This window comes from Drosophila biarmipes, chromosome 2R (assembly GCF_025231255.1).
Source record: "Drosophila biarmipes strain raj3 chromosome 2R, RU_DBia_V1.1, whole genome shotgun sequence".
Lineage (NCBI taxonomy): Eukaryota > Metazoa > Arthropoda > Insecta > Diptera > Drosophilidae > Drosophila > Drosophila biarmipes.
The window spans coordinates 6418151-6437876 of NC_066615.1; the positions used below are offsets into that span (position 1 = coordinate 6418151).

The window sequence follows — 19726 nt, forward strand, 5'->3', positions numbered from 1 at the left end:
ATTTCGACTATTCGAATATTTCCAAATTATTTCTTGCACTGATTTTTCAAGCAAACGACTCCAAACCCTTTTTAATCTTTTATTACGATTCAAAGCACTTTCAATATTGGCCGAAGGTAGTGTACGAGTAAATAGAATCAAGGGCAGCCTCTAGGCAGGACCGGCGTTCCAATTTGGAATATAAGCCCAGCGCTTAGCCCTGCGACTTTCGCCAACGACCATACCACGCTGAATACATCGGTTCTCGTCCGATCACCGAAATTAAGCAGCGTCGGGCGCGGTTAGTACTTAGATGATGGACCGCTTGGGAACACCGCGTGTTGTTGGCCTCGTCAACAACTTTTTGCCGCTCTTATATATTTCAACGCCATCTGAATACCATTTTTCTCTGCAACTGCAAATTCGAATCAATTTATCCAAAATTTCGACTATTCGAATATTTCCAAATTATTTCTTGCACTGATTTTTCAAGCAAACGACTCCAAACCCTTTTTAATCTTTTATTACGATTCAAAGCACTTTCAATATTGGCCGAAGGTAGTGTACGAGTAAATAGAATCAAGGGCAGCCTCTAGGCAGGACCGGCGTTCCAATTTGGAATATAAGCCCAGCGCTTAGCCCTGCGACTTTCGCCAACGACCATACCAAGCTGAATACATCGGTTCTCGTCCGATCACCGAAATTAAGCAGCGTCGGGCGCGGTTAGTACTTAGATGGGGGACCGCTTGGGAACACCGCGTGTTGTTGGCCTCGTCAACAACTTTTTGCCGCTCTTATATATTTCAACGCCATCTGAATACCATTTTTCTCTGCAACTGCAAATTCGAATCAATTTATCCAAAATTTCGACTATTCGAATATTTCCAAATTATTTCTTGCACTGATTTTTCAAGCAAACGACTCCAAACCCTTTTTAATCTTTTATTACGATTCAAAGCACTTTCAATATTGGCCGAAGGTAGTGTACGAGTAAATAGAATCAAGGGCAGCCTCTAGGCAGGACCGGCGTTCCAATTTGGAATATAAGCCAAGCGCTTAGCCCTGCGACTTTCGCCAACGACCATACCACGCTGAATACATCGGTTCTCGTCCGATCACCGAAATTAAGCAGCGTCGGGCGCGGTTAGTACTTAGATGATGGACCGCTTGGGAACACCGCGTGTTGTTGGCCTCGTCAACAACTTTTTGCCGCTCTTATATATTTCAACGCCATCTGAATACCATTTTTCTCTGCAACTGCAAATTCGAATCAATTTATCCAAAATTTCGACTATTCGAATATTTCCAAATTATTTCTTGCACTGATTTTTCAAGCAAACGACTCCAAACCCTTTTTAATCTTTTATTACGATTCAAAGCACTTTCAATATTGGCCGAAGGTAGTGTACGAGTAAATAGAATCAAGGGCAGCCTCTAGGCAGGACCGGCGTTCCAATTTGGAATATAAGCCCAGCGCTTAGCCCTGCGACTTTCGCCAACGACCATACCACGCTGAATACATCGGTTCTCGTCCGATCACCGAAATTAAGCAGCGTCGGGCGCGGTTAGTACTTAGATGATGGACCGCTTGGGAACACCGCGTGTTGTTGGCCTCATCAACAACTTTTTGCCGCTCTTATATATTTCAACGCCATCTGAATACCATTTTTCTCTGCAACTGCAAATTCGAATCAATTTATCCAAAATTTCGACTATTCGAATATTTCCAAATTATTTCTTGCACTGATTTTTCAAGCAAACGACTCCAAACCCTTTTTAATCTTTTATTACGATTCAAAGCACTTTCAATATTGGCCGAAGGTAGTGTACGAGTAAATAGAATCAAGGGCAGCCTCTAGGCAGGACCGGCGTTCCAATTTGGAATATAAGCCCAGCGCTTAGCCCTGCGACTTTCGCCAACGACCATACCACGCTGAATACATCGGTTCTCGTCCGATCACCGAAATTAAGCAGCGTCGGGCGCGGTTAGTACTTAGATGATGGACCGCTTGGGAACACCGCGTGTTGTTGGCCTCGTCAACCACTTTTTGCCGCTCTTATATATTTCAACGCCATCTGAATACCATTTTTCTCTGCAACTGCAAATTCGAATCAATTTATCCAAAATTTCGACTATTCGAATATTTCCAAATTATTTCTTGCACTGATTTTTCAAGCAAACGACTCCAAACCCTTTTTAATCTTTTATTACGATTCAAAGCACTTTCAATATTGGCCGAAGGTAGTGTACGAGTAAATAGAATCAAGGGCAGCCTCTAGGCAGGACCGGCGTTCCAATTTGGAATATAAGCCCAGCGCTTAGCCCTGCGACTTTCGCCAACGACCATACCACGCTGAATACATCGGTTCTCGTCCGATCACCGAAATTAAGCAGCGTCGGGCGCGGTTAGTACTTAGATGATGGACCGCTTGGGAACACCGCGTGTTGTTGGCCTCGTCAACAACTTTTTGCCGCTCTTATATATTTCAACGCCATCTGAATACCATTTTTCTCTGCAACTGCAAATTCGAATCAATTTATCCAAAATTTCGACTATTCGAATATTTCCAAATTATTTCTTGCACTGATTTTTCAAGCAAACGACTCCAAACCCTTTTTAATCTTTTATTACGATTCAAAGCACTTTCAATATTGGCCGAAGGTAGTGTACGAGTAAATAGAATCAAGGGCAGCCTCTAGGCAGGACCGGCGTTCCAATTTGGAATATAAGCCCAGCGCTTAGCCCTGCGACTTTCGCCAACGACCATACCACGCTGAATACATCGGTTCTCGTCCGATCACCGAAATTAAGCAGCGTCGGGCGCGGTTAGCACTTAGATGGGGGACCGCTTGGGAACACCGCGTGTTGTTGGCCTCGTCAACAACTTTTTGCCGCTCTTATATATTTCAACGCCATCTGAATACCATTTTTCTCTGCAACTGCAAATTCGAATCAATTTATCCAAAATTTCGACTATTCGAATATTTCCAAATTATTTCTTGCACTGATTTTTCAAGCAAACGACTCCAAACCCTTTTTAATCTTTTATTACGATTCAAAGCACTTTCAATATTGGCCGAAGGTAGTGTACGAGTAAATAGAATCAAGGGCAGCCTCTAGGCAGGACCGGCGTTCCAATTTGGAATATAAGCCAAGCGCTTAGCCCTGCGACTTTCGCCAACGACCATACCACGCTGAATACATCGGTTCTCGTCCGATCACCGAAATTAAGCAGCGTCGGGCGCGGTTAGTACTTAGATGATGGACCGCTTGGGAACACCGCGTGTTGTTGGCCTCGTCAACAACTTTTTGCCGCTCTTATATATTTCAACGCCATCTGAATACCATTTTTCTCTGCAACTGCAAATTCGAATCAATTTATCCAAAATTTCGACTATTCGAATATTTCCAAATTATTTCTTGCACTGATTTTTCAAGCAAACGACTCCAAACCCTTTTTAATCTTTTATTACGATTCAAAGCACTTTCAATATTGGCCGAAGGTAGTGTACGAGTAAATAGAATCAAGGGCAGCCTCTAGGCAGGACCGGCGTTCCAATTTGGAATATAAGCCCAGCGCTTAGCCCTGCGACTTTCGCCAACGACCATACCACGCTGAATACATCGGTTCTCGTCCGATCACCGAAATTAAGCAGCGTCGGGCGCGGTTAGTACTTAGATGGGGGACCGCTTGGGAACACCGCGTGTTGTTGGCCTCGTCAACAACTTTTTGCCGCTCTTATATATTTCAACGCCATCTGAATACCATTTTTCTCTGCAACTGCAAATTCGAATCAATTTATCCAAAATTTCGACTATTCGAATATTTCCAAATTATTTCTTGCACTGATTTTTCAAGCAAACGACTCCAAACCCTTTTTAATCTTTTATTACGATTCAAAGCACTTTCAATATTGGCCGAAGGTAGTGTACGAGTAAATAGAATCAAGGGCAGCCTCTAGGCAGGACCGGCGTTCCAATTTGGAATATAAGGCCAGCGCTTAGCCCTGCGACTTTCGCCAACGACCATACCACGCTGAATACATCGGTTCTCGTCCGATCACCGAAATTAAGCAGCGTCGGGCGCGGTTAGTACTTAGATGATGGACCGCTTGGGAACACCGCGTGTTGTTGGCCTCGTCAACAACTTTTTGCCGCTCTTATATATTTCAACGCCATCTGAATACCATTTTTCTCTGCAACTGCAAATTCGAATCAATTTATCCAAAATTTCGACTATTCGAATATTTCCAAATTATTTCTTGCACTGATTTTTCAAGCAAACGACTCCAAACCCTTTTTAATCTTTTATTACGATTCAAAGCACTTTCAATATTGGCCGAAGGTAGTGTACGAGTAAATAGAATCAAGGGCAGCCTCTAGGCAGGACCGGCGTTCCAATTTGGAATATAAGCCCAGCGCTTAGCCCTGCGACTTTCGCCAACGACCATACCACGCTGAATACATCGGTTCTCGTCCGATCACCGAAATTAAGCAGCGTCGGGCGCGGTTAGTACTTAGATGATGGACCGCTTGGGAACACCGCGTGTTGTTGGCCTCGTCAACAACTTTTTGCCGCTCTTATATATTTCAACGCCATCTGAATACCATTTTTCTCTGCAACTGCAAATTCGAATCAATTTATCCAAAATTTCGACTATTCGAATATTTCCAAATTATTTCTTGCACTGATTTTTCAAGCAAACGACTCCAAACCCTTTTTAATCTTTTATTACGATTCAAAGCACTTTCAATATTGGCCGAAGGTAGTGTACGAGTAAATAGAATCAAGGGCAGCCTCTAGGCAGGACCGGCGTTCCAATTTGGAATATAAGCCCAGCGCTTAGCCCTGCGACTTTCGCCAACGACCATACCACGCTGAATACATCGGTTCTCGTCCGATCACCGAAATTAAGCAGCGTCGGGCGCGGTTAGTACTTAGATGGGGGACCGCTTGGGAACACCGCGTGTTGTTGGCCTCGTCAACAACTTTTTGCCGCTCTTATATATTTCAACGCCATCTGAATACCATTTTTCTCTGCAACTGCAAATTCGAATCAATTTATCCAAAATTTCGACTATTCGAATATTTCCAAATTATTTCTTGCACTGATTTTTCAAGCAAACGACTCCAAACCCTTTTTAATCTTTTATTACGATTCAAAGCACTTTCAATATTGGCCGAAGGTAGTGTACGAGTAAATAGAATCAAGGGCAGCCTCTAGGCAGGACCGGCGTTCCAATTTGGAATATAAGGCCAGCGCTTAGCCCTGCGACTTTCGCCAACGACCATACCACCCTGAATACATCGGTTCTCGTTCGATCACCGTAATTAAGCAGCGTCGGGCGCGGTTAGTACTTAGATGATGGACCGCTTGGGAACACCGCGTGTTGTTGGCCTCGTCAACAACTTTTTGCCGCTCTTATATATTTCAACGCCATCTGAATACCATTTTTCTCTGCAACTGCAAATTCGAATCAATTTATCCAAAATTTCGACTATTCGAATATTTCCAAATTATTTCTTGCACTGATTTTTCAAGCAAACGACTCCAAACCCTTTTTAATCTTTTATTACGATTCAAAGCACTTTCAATATTGGCCGAAGGTAGTGTACGAGTAAATAGAATCAAGGGCAGCCTCTAGGCAGGACCGGCGTTCCAATTTGGAATATAAGCCCAGCGCTTAGCCCTGCGACTTTCGCCAACGACCATACCACGCTGAATACATCGGTTCTCGTCCGATCACCGAAATTAAGCAGCGTCGGGCGCGGTTAGTACTTAGATGATGGACCGCTTGGGAACACCGCGTGTTGTTGGCCTCGTCAACAACTTTTTGCCGCTCTTATATATTTCAACGCCATCTGAATACCATTTTTCTCTGCAACTGCAAATTCGAATCAATTTATCCAAAATTTCGACTATTCGAATATTTCCAAATTATTTCTTGCACTGATTTTTCAAGCAAACGACTCCAAACCCTTTTTAATCTTTTATTACGATTCAAAGCACTTTCAATATTGGCCGAAGGTAGTGTACGAGTAAATAGAATCAAGGGCAGCCTCTAGGCAGGACCGGCGTTCCAATTTGGAATATAAGCCCAGCGCTTAGCCCTGCGACTTTCGCCAACGACCATACCACGCTGAATACATCGGTTCTCGTCCGATCACCGAAATTAAGCAGCGTCGGGCGCGGTTAGTACTTAGATGGGGGACCGCTTGGGAACACCGCGTGTTGTTGGCCTCGTCAACAACTTTTTGCCGCTCTTATATATTTCAACGCCATCTGAATACCATTTTTCTCTGCAACTGCAAATTCGAATCAATTTATCCAAAATTTCGACTATTCGAATATTTCCAAATTATTTCTTGCACTGATTTTTCAAGCAAACGACTCCAAACCCTTTTTAATCTTTTATTACGATTCAAAGCACTTTCAATATTGGCCGAAGGTAGTGTACGAGTAAATAGAATCAAGGGCAGCCTCTAGGCAGGACCGGCGTTCCAATTTGGAATATAAGCCCAGCGCTTAGCCCTGCGACTTTCGCCAACGACCATACCACGCTGAATACATCGGTTCTCGTCCGATCACCGAAATTAAGCAGCGTCGGGCGCGGTTAGTACTTAGATGATGGACCGCTTGGGAACACCGCGTGTTGTTGGCCTCGTCAACAACTTTTTGCCGCTCTTATATATTTCAACGCCATCTGAATACCATTTTTCTCTGCAACTGCAAATTCGAATCAATTTATCCAAAATTTCGACTATTCGAATATTTCCAAATTATTTCTTGCACTGATTTTTCAAGCAAACGACTCCAAACCCTTTTTAATCTTTTATTACGATTCAAAGCACTTTCAATATTGGCCGAAGGTAGTGTACGAGTAAATAGAATCAAGGGCAGCCTCTAGGCAGGACCGGCGTTCCAATTTGGAATATAAGCCCAGCGCTTAGCCCTGCGACTTTCGCCAACGACCATACCACGCTGAATACATCGGTTCTCGTCCGATCACCGAAATTAAGCAGCGTCGGGCGCGGTTAGTACTTAGATGGGGGACCGCTTGGGAACACCGCGTGTTGTTGGCCTCGTCAACAACTTTTTGCCGCTCTTATATATTTCAACGCCATCTGAATACCATTTTTCTCTGCAACTGCAAATTCGAATCAATTTATCCAAAATTTCGACTATTCGAATATTTCCAAATTATTTCTTGCACTGATTTTTCAAGCAAACGACTCCAAACCCTTTTTAATCTTTTATTACGATTCAAAGCACTTTCAATATTGGCCGAAGGTAGTGTACGAGTAAATAGAATCAAGGGCAGCCTCTAGGCAGGACCGGCGTTCCAATTTGGAATATAAGGCCAGCGCTTAGCCCTGCGACTTTCGCCAACGACCATACCACGCTGAATACATCGGTTCTCGTCCGATCACCGAAATTAAGCAGCGTCGGGCGCGGTTAGTACTTAGATGGGGGACCGCTTGGGAACACCGCGTGTTGTTGGCCTCGTCAACAACTTTTTGCCGCTCTTATATATTTCAACGCCATCTGAATACCATTTTTCTCTGCAACTGCAAATTCGAATCAATTTATCCAAAATTTCGACTATTCGAATATTTCCAAATTATTTCTTGCACTGATTTTTCAAGCAAACGACTCCAAACCCTTTTTAATCTTTTATTACGATTCAAAGCACTTTCAATATTGGCCGAAGGTAGTGTACGAGTAAATAGAATCAAGGGCAGCCTCTAGGCAGGACCGGCGTTCCAATTTGGAATATAAGCCCAGCGCTTAGCCCTGCGACTTTCGCCAACGACCATACCACGCTGAATACATCGGTTCTCGTCCGATCACCGAAATTAAGCAGCGTCGGGCGCGGTTAGTACTTAGATGATGGACCGCTTGGGAACACCGCGTGTTGTTGGCCTCGTCAACAACTTTTTGCCGCTCTTATATATTTCAACGCCATCTGAATACCATTTTTCTCTGCAACTGCAAATTCGAATCAATTTATCCAAAATTTCGACTATTCGAATATTTCCAAATTATTTCTTGCACTGATTTTTCAAGCAAACGACTCCAAACCCTTTTTAATCTTTTATTACGATTCAAAGCACTTTCAATATTGGCCGAAGGTAGTGTACGAGTAAATAGAATCAAGGGCAGCCTCTAGGCAGGACCGGCGTTCCAATTTGGAATATAAGCCCAGCGCTTAGCCCTGCGACTTTCGCCAACGACCATACCACGCTGAATACATCGGTTCTCGTCCGATCACCGAAATTAAGCAGCGTCGGGCGCGGTTAGTACTTAGATGGGGGACCGCTTGGGAACACCGCGTGTTGTTGGCCTCGTCAACAACTTTTTGCCGCTCTTATATATTTCAACGCCATCTGAATACCATTTTTCTCTGCAACTGCAAATTCGAATCAATTTATCCAAAATTTCGACTATTCGAATATTTCCAAATTATTTCTTGCACTGATTTTTCAAGCAAACGACTCCAAACCCTTTTTAATCTTTTATTACGATTCAAAGCACTTTCAATATTGGCCGAAGGTAGTGTACGAGTAAATAGAATCAAGGGCAGCCTCTAGGCAGGACCGGCGTTCCAATTTGGAATATAAGGCCAGCGCTTAGCCCTGCGACTTTCGCCAACGACCATACCACCCTGAATACATCGGTTCTCGTTCGATCACCGTAATTAAGCAGCGTCGGGCGCGGTTAGTACTTAGATGGGGGACCGCTTGGGAACACCGCGTGTTGTTGGCCTCGTCAACAACTTTTTGCCGCTCTTATATATTTCAACGCCATCTGAATACCATTTTTCTCTGCAACTGCAAATTCGAATCAATTTATCCAAAATTTCGACTATTCGAATATTTCCAAATTATTTCTTGCACTGATTTTTCAAGCAAACGACTCCAAACCCTTTTTAATCTTTTATTACGATTCAAAGCACTTTCAATATTGGCCGAAGGTAGTGTACGAGTAAATAGAATCAAGGGCAGCCTCTAGGCAGGACCGGCGTTCCAATTTGGAATATAAGCCCAGCGCTTAGCCCTGCGACTTTCGCCAACGACCATACCACGCTGAATACATCGGTTCTCGTCCGATCACCGAAATTAAGCAGCGTCGGGCGCGGTTAGTACTTAGATGGGGGACCGCTTGGGAACACCGCGTGTTGTTGGCCTCGTCAACAACTTTTTGCCGCTCTTATATATTTCAACGCCATCTGAATACCATTTTTCTCTGCAACTGCAAATTCGAATCAATTTATCCAAAATTTCGACTATTCGAATATTTCCAAATTATTTCTTGCACTGATTTTTCAAGCAAACGACTCCAAACCCTTTTTAATCTTTTATTACGATTCAAAGCACTTTCAATATTGGCCGAAGGTAGTGTACGAGTAAATAGAATCAAGGGCAGCCTCTAGGCAGGACCGGCGTTCCAATTTGGAATATAAGGCCAGCGCTTAGCCCTGCGACTTTCGCCAACGACCATACCACGCTGAATACATCGGTTCTCGTCCGATCACCGTAATTAAGCAGCGTCGGGCGCGGTTAGTACTTAGATGGGGGACCGCTTGGGAACACCGCGTGTTGTTGGCCTCGTCAACAACTTTTTGCCGCACTTATATATTTCAACGCCATCTGAATACCATTTTTCTCTGCAACTGCAAATTCGAATCAATTTATCCAAAATTTCGACTATTCGAATATTTCCAAATTATTTCTTGCACTGATTTTTCAAGCAAACGACTCCAAACCCTTTTTAATCTTTTATTACGATTCAAAGCACTTTCAATATTGGCCGAAGGTAGTGTACGAGTAAATAGAATCAAGGGCAGCCTCTAGGCAGGACCGGCGTTCCAATTTGGAATATAAGCCCAGCGCTTAGCCCTGCGACTTTCGCCAACGACCATACCACGCTGAATACATCGGTTCTCGTCCGATCACCGAAATTAAGCAGCGTCGGGCGCGGTTAGTACTTAGATGATGGACCGCTTGGGAACACCGCGTGTTGTTGGCCTCGTCAACAACTTTTTGCCGCTCTTATATATTTCAACGCCATCTGAATACCATTTTTCTCTGCAACTGCAAATTCGAATCAATTTATCCAAAATTTCGACTATTCGAATATTTCCAAATTATTTCTTGCACTGATTTTTCAAGCAAACGACTCCAAACCCTTTTTAATCTTTTATTACGATTCAAAGCACTTTCAATATTGGCCGAAGGTAGTGTACGAGTAAATAGAATCAAGGGCAGCCTCTAGGCAGGACCGGCGTTCCAATTTGGAATATAAGCCAAGCGCTTAGCCCTGCGACTTTCGCCAACGACCATACCACGCTGAATACATCGGTTCTCGTCCGATCACCGAAATTAAGCAGCGTCGGGCGCGGTTAGTACTTAGATGGGGGACCGCTTGGGAACACCGCGTGTTGTTGGCCTCGTCAACAACTTTTTGCCGCTCTTATATATTTCAACGCCATCTGAATACCATTTTTCTCTGCAACTGCAAATTCGAATCAATTTATCCAAAATTTCGACTATTCGAATATTTCCAAATTATTTCTTGCACTGATTTTTCAAGCAAACGACTCCAAACCCTTTTTAATCTTTTATTACGATTCAAAGCACTTTCAATATTGGCCGAAGGTAGTGTACGAGTAAATAGAATCAAGGGCAGCCTCTAGGCAGGACCGGCGTTCCAATTTGGAATATAAGCCCAGCGCTTAGCCCTGCGACTTTCGCCAACGACCATACCACGCTGAATACATCGGTTCTCGTCCGATCACCGAAATTAAGCAGCGTCGGGCGCGGTTAGTACTTAGATGATGGACCGCTTGGGAACACCGCGTGTTGTTGGCCTCGTCAACCACTTTTTGCCGCTCTTATATATTTCAACGCCATCTGAATACCATTTTTCTCTGCAACTGCAAATTCGAATCAATTTATCCAAAATTTCGACTATTCGAATATTTCCAAATTATTTCTTCCACTGATTTTTCAAGCAAACGACTCCAAACCCTTTTTAATCTTTTATTACGATTCAAAGCACTTTCAATATTGGCCGAAGGTAGTGTACGAGTAAATAGAATCAAGGGCAGCCTCTAGGCAGGACCGGCGTTCCAATTTGGAATATAAGCCCAGCGCTTAGCCCTGCGACTTTCGCCAACGACCATACCACGCTGAATACATCGGTTCTCGTCCGATCACCGAAATTAAGCAGCGTCGGGCGCGGTTAGTACTTAGATGATGGACCGCTTGGGAACACCGCCTGTTGTTGGCCTCGTCAACAACTTTTTGCCGCTCTTATATATTTCAACGCCATCTGAATACCATTTTTCTCTGCAACTGCAAATTCGAATCAATTTATCCAAAATTTCGACTATTCGAATATTTCCAAATTATTTCTTGCACTGATTTTTCAAGCAAACGACTCCAAACCCTTTTTAATCTTTTATTACGATTCAAAGCACTTTCAATATTGGCCGAAGGTAGTGTACGAGTAAATAGAATCAAGGGCAGCCTCTAGGCAGGACCGGCGTTCCAATTTGGAATATAAGCCCAGCGCTTAGCCCTGCGACTTTCGCCAACGACCATACCACGCTGAATACATCGGTTCTCGTCCGATCACCGAAATTAAGCAGCGTCGGGCGCGGTTAGTACTTAGATGGGGGACCGCTTGGGAACACCGCGTGTTGTTGGCCTCGTCAACAACTTTTTGCCGCTCTTATATATTTCAACGCCATCTGAATACCATTTTTCTCTGCAACTGCAAATTCGAATCAATTTATCCAAAATTTCGACTATTCGAATATTTCCAAATTATTTCTTGCACTGATTTTTCAAGCAAACGACTCCAAACCCTTTTTAATCTTTTATTACGATTCAAAGCACTTTCAATATTGGCCGAAGGTAGTGTACGAGTAAATAGAATCAAGGGCAGCCTCTAGGCAGGACCGGCGTTCCAATTTGGAATATAAGGCCAGCGCTTAGCCCTGCGACTTTCGCCAACGACCATACCACGCTGAATACATCGGTTCTCGTCCGATCACCGTAATTAAGCAGCGTCGGGCGCGGTTAGTACTTAGATGATGGACCGCTTGGGAACACCGCGTGTTGTTGGCCTCGTCAACAACTTTTTGCCGCTCTTATATATTTCAACGCCATCTGAATACCATTTTTCTCTGCAACTGCAAATTCGAATCAATTTATCCAAAATTTCGACTATTCGAATATTTCCAAATTATTTCTTGCACTGATTTTTCAAGCAAACGACTCCAAACCCTTTTTAATCTTTTATTACGATTCAAAGCACTTTCAATATTGGCCGAAGGTAGTGTACGAGTAAATAGAATCAAGGGCAGCCTCTAGGCAGGACCGGCGTTCCAATTTGGAATATAAGCCAAGCGCTTAGCCCTGCGACTTTCGCCAACGACCATACCACGCTGAATACATCGGTTCTCGTCCGATCACCGAAATTAAGCAGCGTCGGGCGCGGTTAGTACTTAGATGATGGACCGCTTGGGAACACCGCGTGTTGTTGGCCTCGTCAACAACTTTTTGCCGCTCTTATATATTTCAACGCCATCTGAATACCATTTTTCTCTGCAACTGCAAATTCGAATCAATTTATCCAAAATTTCGACTATTCGAATATTTCCAAATTATTTCTTGCACTGATTTTTCAAGCAAACGACTCCAAACCCTTTTTAATCTTTTATTACGATTCAAAGCACTTTCAATATTGGCCGAAGGTAGTGTACGAGTAAATAGAATCAAGGGCAGCCTCTAGGCAGGACCGGCGTTCCAATTTGGAATATAAGCCCAGCGCTTAGCCCTGCGACTTTCGCCAACGACCATACCACGCTGAATACATCGGTTCTCGTCCGATCACCGAAATTAAGCAGCGTCGGGCGCGGTTAGCACTTAGATGGGGGACCGCTTGGGAACACCGCGTGTTGTTGGCCTCGTCAACAACTTTTTGCCGCTCTTATATATTTCAACGCCATCTGAATACCATTTTTCTCTGCAACTGCAAATTCGAATCAATTTATCCAAAATTTCGACTATTCGAATATTTCCAAATTATTTCTTGCACTGATTTTTCAAGCAAACGACTCCAAACCCTTTTTAATCTTTTATTACGATTCAAAGCACTTTCAATATTGGCCGAAGGTAGTGTACGAGTAAATAGAATCAAGGGCAGCCTCTAGGCAGGACCGGCGTTCCAATTTGGAATATAAGCCCAGCGCTTAGCCCTGCGACTTTCGCCAACGACCATACCACGCTGAATACATCGGTTCTCGTCCGATCACCGAAATTAAGCAGCGTCGGGCGCGGTTAGTACTTAGATGTGGGACCGCTTGGGAACACCGCGTGTTGTTGGCCTCATCAACAACTTTTTGCCGCTCTTATATATTTCAACGCCATCTGAATACCATTTTTCTCTGCAACTGCAAATTCGAATCAATTTATCCAAAATTTCGACTATTCGAATATTTCCAAATTATTTCTTGCACTGATTTTTCAAGCAAACGACTCCAAACCCTTTTTAATCTTTTATTACGATTCAAAGCACTTTCAATATTGGCCGAAGGTAGTGTACGAGTAAATAGAATCAAGGGCAGCCTCTAGGCAGGACCGGCGTTCCAATTTGGAATATAAGCCCAGCGCTTAGCCCTGCGACTTTCGCCAACGACCATACCACGCTGAATACATCGGTTCTCGTCCGATCACCGAAATTAAGCAGCGTCGGGCGCGGTTAGTACTTAGATGATGGACCGCTTGGGAACACCGCGTGTTGTTGGCCTCGTCAACCACTTTTTGCCGCTCTTATATATTTCAACGCCATCTGAATACCATTTTTCTCTGCAACTGCAAATTCGAATCAATTTATCCAAAATTTCGACTATTCGAATATTTCCAAATTATTTCTTGCACTGATTTTTCAAGCAAACGACTCCAAACCCTTTTTAATCTTTTATTACGATTCAAAGCACTTTCAATATTGGCCGAAGGTAGTGTACGAGTAAATAGAATCAAGGGCAGCCTCTAGGCAGGACCGGCGTTCCAATTTGGAATATAAGCCCAGCGCTTAGCCCTGCGACTTTCGCCAACGACCATACCACGCTGAATACATCGGTTCTCGTCCGATCACCGAAATTAAGCAGCGTCGGGCGCGGTTAGTACTTAGATGGGGGACCGCTTGGGAACACCGCGTGTTGTTGGCCTCGTCAACAACTTTTTGCCGCTCTTATATATTTCAACGCCATCTGAATACCATTTTTCTCTGCAACTGCAAATTCGAATCAATTTATCCAAAATTTCGACTATTCGAATATTTCCAAATTATTTCTTGCACTGATTTTTCAAGCAAACGACTCCAAACCCTTTTTAATCTTTTATTACGATTCAAAGCACTTTCAATATTGGCCGAAGGTAGTGTACGAGTAAATAGAATCAAGGGCAGCCTCTAGGCAGGACCGGCGTTCCAATTTGGAATATAAGCCCAGCGCTTAGCCCTGCGACTTTCGCCAACGACCATACCACGCTGAATACATCGGTTCTCGTCCGATCACCGAAATTAAGCAGCGTCGGGCGCGGTTAGTACTTAGATGATGGACCGCTTGGGAACACCGCGTGTTGTTGGCCTCGTCAACAACTTTTTGCCGCTCTTATATATTTCAACGCCATCTGAATACCATTTTTCTCTGCAACTGCAAATTCGAATCAATTTATCCAAAATTTCGACTATTCGAATATTTCCAAATTATTTCTTGCACTGATTTTTCAAGCAAACGACTCCAAACCCTTTTTAATCTTTTATTACGATTCAAAGCACTTTCAATATTGGCCGAAGGTAGTGTACGAGTAAATAGAATCAAGGGCAGCCTCTAGGCAGGACCGGCGTTCCAATTTGGAATATAAGGCCAGCGCTTAGCCCTGCGACTTTCGCCAACGACCATACCACGCTGAATACATCGGTTCTCGTCCGATCACCGAAATTAAGCAGCGTCGGGCGCGGTTAGTACTTAGATGATGGACCGCTTGGGAACACCGCGTGTTGTTGGCCTCGTCAACAACTTTTTGCCGCTCTTATATATTTCAACGCCATCTGAATACCATTTTTCTCTGCAACTGCAAATTCGAATCAATTTATCCAAAATTTCGACTATTCGAATATTTCCAAATTATTTCTTGCACTGATTTTTCAAGCAAACGACTCCAAACCCTTTTTAATCTTTTATTACGATTCAAAGCACTTTCAATATTGGCCGAAGGTAGTGTACGAGTAAATAGAATCAAGGGCAGCCTCTAGGCAGGACCGGCGTTCCAATTTGGAATATAAGCCAAGCGCTTAGCCCTGCGACTTTCGCCAACGACCATACCACGCTGAATACATCGGTTCTCGTCCGATCACCGTAATTAAGCAGCGTCGGGCGCGGTTAGTACTTAGATGATGGACCGCTTGGGAACACCGCGTGTTGTTGGCCTCGTCAACAACTTTTTGCCGCTCTTATATATTTCAACGCCATCTGAATACCATTTTTCTCTGCAACTGCAAATTCGAATCAATTTATCCAAAATTTCGACTATTCGAATATTTCCAAATTATTTCTTGCACTGATTTTTCAAGCAAACGACTCCAAACCCTTTTTAATCTTTTATTACGATTCAAAGCACTTTCAATATTGGCCGAAGGTAGTGTACGAGTAAATAGAATCAAGGGCAGCCTCTAGGCAGGACCGGCGTTCCAATTTGGAATATAAGCCAAGCGCTTAGCCCTGCGACTTTCGCCAACGACCATACCACGCTGAATACATCGGTTCTCGTCCGATCACCGAAATTAAGCAGCGTCGGGCGCGGTTAGTACTTAGATGATGGACCGCTTGGGAACACCGCGTGTTGTTGGCCTCGTCAACAACTTTTTGCCGCTCTTATATATTTCAACGCCATCTGAATACCATTTTTCTCTGCAACTGCAAATTCGAATCAATTTATCCAAAATTTCGACTATTCGAATATTTCCAAATTATTTCTTGCACTGATTTTTCAAGCAAACGACTCCAAACCCTTTTTAATCTTTTATTACGATTCAAAGCACTTTCAATATTGGCCGAAGGTAGTGTACGAGTAAATAGAATCAAGGGCAGCCTCTAGGCAGGACCGGCGTTCCAATTTGGAATATAAGCCCAGCGCTTAGCCCTGCGACTTTCGCCAACGACCATACCACGCTGAATACATCGGTTCTCGTCCGATCACCGAAATTAAGCAGCGTCGGGCGCGGTTAGTACTTAGATGATGGACCGCTTGGGAACACCGCGTGTTGTTGGCCTCGTCAACAACTTTTTGCCGCTCTTATATATTTCAACGCCATCTGAATACCATTTTTCTCTGCAACTGCAAATTCGAATCAATTTATCCAAAATTTCGACTATTCGAATATTTCCAAATTATTTCTTGCACTGATTTTTCAAGCAAACGACTCCAAACCCTTTTTAATCTTTTATTACGATTCAAAGCACTTTCAATATTGGCCGAAGGTAGTGTACGAGTAAATAGAATCAAGGGCAGCCTCTAGGCAGGACCGGCGTTCCAATTTGGAATATAAGCCCAGCGCTTAGCCCTGCGACTTTCGCCAACGACCATACCACGCTGAATACATCGGTTCTCGTCCGATCACCGAAATTAAGCAGCGTCGGGCGCGGTTAGCACTTAGATGGGGGACCGCTTGGGAACACCGCGTGTTGTTGGCCTCGTCAACAACTTTTTGCCGCTCTTATATATTTCAACGCCATCTGAATACCATTTTTCTCTGCAACTGCAAATTCGAATCAATTTATCCAAAATTTCGACTATTCGAATATTTCCAAATTATTTCTTGCACTGATTTTTCAAGCAAACGACTCCAAACCCTTTTTAATCTTTTATTACGATTCAAAGCACTTTCAATATTGGCCGAAGGTAGTGTACGAGTAAATAGAATCAAGGGCAGCCTCTAGGCAGGACCGGCGTTCCAATTTGGAATATAAGCCAAGCGCTTAGCCCTGCGACTTTCGCCAACGACCATACCACGCTGAATACATCGGTTCTCGTCCGATCACCGAAATTAAGCAGCGTCGGGCGCGGTTAGTACTTAGATGGGGGACCGCTTGGGAACACCGCGTGTTGTTGGCCTCGTCAACAACTTTTTGCCGCTCTTATATATTTCAACGCCATCTGAATACCATTTTTCTCTGCAACTGCAAATTCGAATCAATTTATCCAAAATTTCGACTATTCGAATATTTCCAAATTATTTCTTGCACTGATTTTTCAAGCAAACGACTCCAAACCCTTTTTAATCTTTTATTACGATTCAAAGCACTTTCAATATTGGCCGAAGGTAGTGTACGAGTAAATAGAATCAAGGGCAGCCTCTAGGCAGGACCGGCGTTCCAATTTGGAATATAAGCCCAGCGCTTAGCCCTGCGACTTTCGCCAACGACCATACCACGCTGAATACATCGGTTCTCGTCCGATCACCGAAATTAAGCAGCGTCGGGCGCGGTTAGTACTTAGATGAGGGACCGCTTGGGAACACCGCGTGTTGTTGGCCTCATCAACAACTTTTTGCCGCTCTTATATATTTCAACGCCATCTGAATACCATTTTTCTCTGCAACTGCAAATTCGAATCAATTTATCCAAAATTTCGACTATTCGAATATTTCCAAATTATTTCTTGCACTGATTTTTCAAGCAAACGACTCCAAACCCTTTTTAATCTTTTATTACGATTCAAAGCACTTTCAATATTGGCCGAAGGTAGTGTACGAGTAAATAGAATCAAGGGCAGCCTCTAGGCAGGACCGGCGTTCCAATTTGGAATATAAGCCCAGCGCTTAGCCCTGCGACTTTCGCCAACGACCATACCACGCTGAATACATCGGTTCTCGTCCGATCACCGAAATTAAGCAGCGTCGGGCGCGGTTAGTACTTAGATGATGGACCGCTTGGGAACACCGCGTGTTGTTGGCCTCGTCAACCACTTTTTGCCGCTCTTATATATTTCAACGCCATCTGAATACCATTTTTCTCTGCAACTGCAAATTCGAATCAATTTATCCAAAATTTCGACTATTCGAATATTTCCAAATTATTTCTTGCACTGATTTTTCAAGCAAACGACTCCAAACCCTTTTTAATCTTTTATTACGATTCAAAGCACTTTCAATATTGGCCGAAGGTAGTGTACGAGTAAATAGAATCAAGGGCAGCCTCTAGGCAGGACCGGCGTTCCAATTTGGAATATAAGCCCAGCGCTTAGCCCTGCGACTTTCGCCAACGACCATACCACGCTGAATACATCGGTTCTCGTCCGATCACCGAAATTAAGCAGCGTCGGGCGCGGTTAGTACTTAGATGATGGACCGCTTGGGAACACCGCGTGTTGTTGGCCTCGTCAACAACTTTTTGCCGCTCTTATATATTTCAACGCCATCTGAATACCATTTTTCTCTGCAACTGCAAATTCGAATCAATTTATCCAAAATTTCGACTATTCGAATATTTCCAAATTATTTCTTGCACTGATTTTTCAAGCAAACGACTCCAAACCCTTTTTAATCTTTTATTACGATTCAAAGCACTTTCAATATTGGCCGAAGGTAGTGTACGAGTAAATAGAATCAAGGGCAGCCTCTAGGCAGGACCGGCGTTCCAATTTGGAATATAAGCCCAGCGCTTAGCCCTGCGACTTTCGCCAACGACCATACCACGCTGAATACATCGGTTCTCGTCCGATCACCGAAATTAAGCAGCGTCGGGCGCGGTTAGTACTTAGATGATGGACCGCTTGGGAACACCGCGTGTTGTTGGCCTCGTCAACAACTTTTTGCCGCTCTTATATATTTCAACGCCATCTGAATACCATTTTTCTCTGCAACTGCAAATTCGAATCAATTTATCCAAAATTTCGACTATTCGAATATTTCCAAATTATTTCTTGCACTGATTTTTCAAGCAAACGACTCCAAACCCTTTTTAATCTTTTATTACGATTCAAAGCACTTTCAATATTGGCCGAAGGTAGTGTACGAGTAAATAGAATCAAGGGCAGCCTCTAGGCAGGACCGGCGTTCCAATTTGGAATATAAGCCCAGCGCTTAGCCCTGCGACTTTCGCCAACGACCATACCACGCTGAATACATCGGTTCTCGTCCGATCACCGAAATTAAGCAGCGTCGGGCGCGGTTAGTACTTAGATGATGGACCGCTTGGGAACACCGCGTGTTGTTGGCCTCGTCAACAACTTTTTGCCGCTCTTATATATTTCAACGCCATCTGAATACCATTTTTCTCTGCAACTGCAAATTCGAATCAATTTATCCAAAATTTCGACTATTCGAATATTTCCAAATTATTTCTTGCACTGATTTTTCAAGCAAACGACTCCAAACCCTTTTTAATCTTTTATTACGATTCAAAGCACTTTCAATATTGGCCGAAGGTAGTGTACGAGTAAATAGAATCAAGGGCAGCCTCTAGGCAGGACCGGCGTTCCAATTTGGAATATAAGCCCAGCGCTTAGCCCTGCGACTTTCGCCAACGACCATACCACGCTGAATACATCGGTTCTCGTCCGATCACCGAAATTAAGCAGCGTCGGGCGCGGTTAGTACTTAGATGATGGACCGCTTGGGAACACCGCGTGTTGTTGGCCTCGTCAACAACTTTTTGCCGCTCTTATATAT

At 43.6% G+C, this 19726-nt stretch overlaps 43 non-coding genes and 4 pseudogenes across 43 annotated transcripts; all 47 read left to right on the plus strand.

Moving 5' to 3' along the window:
• Positions 1-210: 210 nt before the first annotated feature.
• LOC127011214 (5S ribosomal RNA) lies at positions 211-329 on the plus strand. The gene has a single exon (XR_007764268.1). It is a non-coding gene; the product is annotated as a 5S ribosomal RNA (ribosomal RNA).
• Positions 330-631: 302 nt separating this feature from the next.
• On the plus strand, positions 632-750 carry LOC127011101 (5S ribosomal RNA). The gene has a single exon (XR_007764155.1). It is a non-coding gene; the product is annotated as a 5S ribosomal RNA (ribosomal RNA).
• A 302-nt stretch (positions 751-1052) lies between these two features.
• Positions 1053-1171, plus strand: LOC127011215 (5S ribosomal RNA). Its single transcript, XR_007764269.1, has one exon. It is a non-coding gene; the product is annotated as a 5S ribosomal RNA (ribosomal RNA).
• A 302-nt stretch (positions 1172-1473) lies between these two features.
• On the plus strand, positions 1474-1592 carry LOC127011216 (5S ribosomal RNA). Its single transcript, XR_007764270.1, has one exon. It is a non-coding gene; the product is annotated as a 5S ribosomal RNA (ribosomal RNA).
• A 302-nt stretch (positions 1593-1894) lies between these two features.
• LOC127011217 (5S ribosomal RNA) lies at positions 1895-2013 on the plus strand. The gene has a single exon (XR_007764271.1). It is a non-coding gene; the product is annotated as a 5S ribosomal RNA (ribosomal RNA).
• A 302-nt stretch (positions 2014-2315) lies between these two features.
• LOC127011218 (5S ribosomal RNA) lies at positions 2316-2434 on the plus strand. Its single transcript, XR_007764272.1, has one exon. It is a non-coding gene; the product is annotated as a 5S ribosomal RNA (ribosomal RNA).
• A 302-nt stretch (positions 2435-2736) lies between these two features.
• LOC127011126 (5S ribosomal RNA) lies at positions 2737-2855 on the plus strand. Its single transcript, XR_007764180.1, has one exon. It is a non-coding gene; the product is annotated as a 5S ribosomal RNA (ribosomal RNA).
• Positions 2856-3157: 302 nt separating this feature from the next.
• Positions 3158-3276, plus strand: LOC127011219 (5S ribosomal RNA). Its single transcript, XR_007764273.1, has one exon. It is a non-coding gene; the product is annotated as a 5S ribosomal RNA (ribosomal RNA).
• A 302-nt stretch (positions 3277-3578) lies between these two features.
• On the plus strand, positions 3579-3697 carry LOC127011176 (5S ribosomal RNA). The gene has a single exon (XR_007764230.1). It is a non-coding gene; the product is annotated as a 5S ribosomal RNA (ribosomal RNA).
• Positions 3698-3999: 302 nt separating this feature from the next.
• LOC127011220 (5S ribosomal RNA) lies at positions 4000-4118 on the plus strand. Its single transcript, XR_007764274.1, has one exon. It is a non-coding gene; the product is annotated as a 5S ribosomal RNA (ribosomal RNA).
• A 302-nt stretch (positions 4119-4420) lies between these two features.
• On the plus strand, positions 4421-4539 carry LOC127011222 (5S ribosomal RNA). Its single transcript, XR_007764276.1, has one exon. It is a non-coding gene; the product is annotated as a 5S ribosomal RNA (ribosomal RNA).
• A 302-nt stretch (positions 4540-4841) lies between these two features.
• On the plus strand, positions 4842-4960 carry LOC127011187 (5S ribosomal RNA). The gene has a single exon (XR_007764241.1). It is a non-coding gene; the product is annotated as a 5S ribosomal RNA (ribosomal RNA).
• A 302-nt stretch (positions 4961-5262) lies between these two features.
• On the plus strand, positions 5263-5381 carry LOC127011466 (5S ribosomal RNA; annotated as a pseudogene).
• Positions 5382-5683: 302 nt separating this feature from the next.
• LOC127011223 (5S ribosomal RNA) lies at positions 5684-5802 on the plus strand. The gene has a single exon (XR_007764277.1). It is a non-coding gene; the product is annotated as a 5S ribosomal RNA (ribosomal RNA).
• A 302-nt stretch (positions 5803-6104) lies between these two features.
• LOC127011199 (5S ribosomal RNA) lies at positions 6105-6223 on the plus strand. Its single transcript, XR_007764253.1, has one exon. It is a non-coding gene; the product is annotated as a 5S ribosomal RNA (ribosomal RNA).
• Positions 6224-6525: 302 nt separating this feature from the next.
• On the plus strand, positions 6526-6644 carry LOC127011224 (5S ribosomal RNA). Its single transcript, XR_007764278.1, has one exon. It is a non-coding gene; the product is annotated as a 5S ribosomal RNA (ribosomal RNA).
• Positions 6645-6946: 302 nt separating this feature from the next.
• On the plus strand, positions 6947-7065 carry LOC127011210 (5S ribosomal RNA). Its single transcript, XR_007764264.1, has one exon. It is a non-coding gene; the product is annotated as a 5S ribosomal RNA (ribosomal RNA).
• A 302-nt stretch (positions 7066-7367) lies between these two features.
• On the plus strand, positions 7368-7486 carry LOC127011221 (5S ribosomal RNA). Its single transcript, XR_007764275.1, has one exon. It is a non-coding gene; the product is annotated as a 5S ribosomal RNA (ribosomal RNA).
• Positions 7487-7788: 302 nt separating this feature from the next.
• On the plus strand, positions 7789-7907 carry LOC127011225 (5S ribosomal RNA). The gene has a single exon (XR_007764279.1). It is a non-coding gene; the product is annotated as a 5S ribosomal RNA (ribosomal RNA).
• A 302-nt stretch (positions 7908-8209) lies between these two features.
• Positions 8210-8328, plus strand: LOC127011232 (5S ribosomal RNA). Its single transcript, XR_007764286.1, has one exon. It is a non-coding gene; the product is annotated as a 5S ribosomal RNA (ribosomal RNA).
• A 302-nt stretch (positions 8329-8630) lies between these two features.
• LOC127011135 (5S ribosomal RNA) lies at positions 8631-8749 on the plus strand. The gene has a single exon (XR_007764189.1). It is a non-coding gene; the product is annotated as a 5S ribosomal RNA (ribosomal RNA).
• Positions 8750-9051: 302 nt separating this feature from the next.
• LOC127011243 (5S ribosomal RNA) lies at positions 9052-9170 on the plus strand. The gene has a single exon (XR_007764297.1). It is a non-coding gene; the product is annotated as a 5S ribosomal RNA (ribosomal RNA).
• Positions 9171-9472: 302 nt separating this feature from the next.
• Positions 9473-9591, plus strand: LOC127011089 (5S ribosomal RNA). The gene has a single exon (XR_007764143.1). It is a non-coding gene; the product is annotated as a 5S ribosomal RNA (ribosomal RNA).
• Positions 9592-9893: 302 nt separating this feature from the next.
• On the plus strand, positions 9894-10012 carry LOC127011226 (5S ribosomal RNA). The gene has a single exon (XR_007764280.1). It is a non-coding gene; the product is annotated as a 5S ribosomal RNA (ribosomal RNA).
• A 302-nt stretch (positions 10013-10314) lies between these two features.
• Positions 10315-10433, plus strand: LOC127011254 (5S ribosomal RNA). The gene has a single exon (XR_007764308.1). It is a non-coding gene; the product is annotated as a 5S ribosomal RNA (ribosomal RNA).
• Positions 10434-10735: 302 nt separating this feature from the next.
• On the plus strand, positions 10736-10854 carry LOC127011227 (5S ribosomal RNA). The gene has a single exon (XR_007764281.1). It is a non-coding gene; the product is annotated as a 5S ribosomal RNA (ribosomal RNA).
• A 302-nt stretch (positions 10855-11156) lies between these two features.
• Positions 11157-11275, plus strand: LOC127011465 (5S ribosomal RNA; annotated as a pseudogene).
• Positions 11276-11577: 302 nt separating this feature from the next.
• Positions 11578-11696, plus strand: LOC127011265 (5S ribosomal RNA). Its single transcript, XR_007764319.1, has one exon. It is a non-coding gene; the product is annotated as a 5S ribosomal RNA (ribosomal RNA).
• Positions 11697-11998: 302 nt separating this feature from the next.
• LOC127011406 (5S ribosomal RNA) lies at positions 11999-12117 on the plus strand (annotated as a pseudogene).
• A 302-nt stretch (positions 12118-12419) lies between these two features.
• LOC127011228 (5S ribosomal RNA) lies at positions 12420-12538 on the plus strand. Its single transcript, XR_007764282.1, has one exon. It is a non-coding gene; the product is annotated as a 5S ribosomal RNA (ribosomal RNA).
• Positions 12539-12840: 302 nt separating this feature from the next.
• On the plus strand, positions 12841-12959 carry LOC127011128 (5S ribosomal RNA). Its single transcript, XR_007764182.1, has one exon. It is a non-coding gene; the product is annotated as a 5S ribosomal RNA (ribosomal RNA).
• Positions 12960-13261: 302 nt separating this feature from the next.
• LOC127011125 (5S ribosomal RNA) lies at positions 13262-13380 on the plus strand. Its single transcript, XR_007764179.1, has one exon. It is a non-coding gene; the product is annotated as a 5S ribosomal RNA (ribosomal RNA).
• A 302-nt stretch (positions 13381-13682) lies between these two features.
• LOC127011229 (5S ribosomal RNA) lies at positions 13683-13801 on the plus strand. Its single transcript, XR_007764283.1, has one exon. It is a non-coding gene; the product is annotated as a 5S ribosomal RNA (ribosomal RNA).
• A 302-nt stretch (positions 13802-14103) lies between these two features.
• On the plus strand, positions 14104-14222 carry LOC127011276 (5S ribosomal RNA). The gene has a single exon (XR_007764330.1). It is a non-coding gene; the product is annotated as a 5S ribosomal RNA (ribosomal RNA).
• Positions 14223-14524: 302 nt separating this feature from the next.
• On the plus strand, positions 14525-14643 carry LOC127011230 (5S ribosomal RNA). The gene has a single exon (XR_007764284.1). It is a non-coding gene; the product is annotated as a 5S ribosomal RNA (ribosomal RNA).
• A 302-nt stretch (positions 14644-14945) lies between these two features.
• Positions 14946-15064, plus strand: LOC127011231 (5S ribosomal RNA). Its single transcript, XR_007764285.1, has one exon. It is a non-coding gene; the product is annotated as a 5S ribosomal RNA (ribosomal RNA).
• Positions 15065-15366: 302 nt separating this feature from the next.
• Positions 15367-15485, plus strand: LOC127011407 (5S ribosomal RNA; annotated as a pseudogene).
• A 302-nt stretch (positions 15486-15787) lies between these two features.
• Positions 15788-15906, plus strand: LOC127011233 (5S ribosomal RNA). Its single transcript, XR_007764287.1, has one exon. It is a non-coding gene; the product is annotated as a 5S ribosomal RNA (ribosomal RNA).
• Positions 15907-16208: 302 nt separating this feature from the next.
• LOC127011234 (5S ribosomal RNA) lies at positions 16209-16327 on the plus strand. Its single transcript, XR_007764288.1, has one exon. It is a non-coding gene; the product is annotated as a 5S ribosomal RNA (ribosomal RNA).
• Positions 16328-16629: 302 nt separating this feature from the next.
• LOC127011129 (5S ribosomal RNA) lies at positions 16630-16748 on the plus strand. The gene has a single exon (XR_007764183.1). It is a non-coding gene; the product is annotated as a 5S ribosomal RNA (ribosomal RNA).
• A 302-nt stretch (positions 16749-17050) lies between these two features.
• On the plus strand, positions 17051-17169 carry LOC127011287 (5S ribosomal RNA). Its single transcript, XR_007764341.1, has one exon. It is a non-coding gene; the product is annotated as a 5S ribosomal RNA (ribosomal RNA).
• Positions 17170-17471: 302 nt separating this feature from the next.
• On the plus strand, positions 17472-17590 carry LOC127011108 (5S ribosomal RNA). The gene has a single exon (XR_007764162.1). It is a non-coding gene; the product is annotated as a 5S ribosomal RNA (ribosomal RNA).
• A 302-nt stretch (positions 17591-17892) lies between these two features.
• On the plus strand, positions 17893-18011 carry LOC127011235 (5S ribosomal RNA). Its single transcript, XR_007764289.1, has one exon. It is a non-coding gene; the product is annotated as a 5S ribosomal RNA (ribosomal RNA).
• Positions 18012-18313: 302 nt separating this feature from the next.
• LOC127011236 (5S ribosomal RNA) lies at positions 18314-18432 on the plus strand. The gene has a single exon (XR_007764290.1). It is a non-coding gene; the product is annotated as a 5S ribosomal RNA (ribosomal RNA).
• Positions 18433-18734: 302 nt separating this feature from the next.
• LOC127011237 (5S ribosomal RNA) lies at positions 18735-18853 on the plus strand. The gene has a single exon (XR_007764291.1). It is a non-coding gene; the product is annotated as a 5S ribosomal RNA (ribosomal RNA).
• A 302-nt stretch (positions 18854-19155) lies between these two features.
• LOC127011238 (5S ribosomal RNA) lies at positions 19156-19274 on the plus strand. Its single transcript, XR_007764292.1, has one exon. It is a non-coding gene; the product is annotated as a 5S ribosomal RNA (ribosomal RNA).
• Positions 19275-19576: 302 nt separating this feature from the next.
• LOC127011239 (5S ribosomal RNA) lies at positions 19577-19695 on the plus strand. The gene has a single exon (XR_007764293.1). It is a non-coding gene; the product is annotated as a 5S ribosomal RNA (ribosomal RNA).
• The last annotated feature ends 31 nt before the right edge of the window (positions 19696-19726 follow it).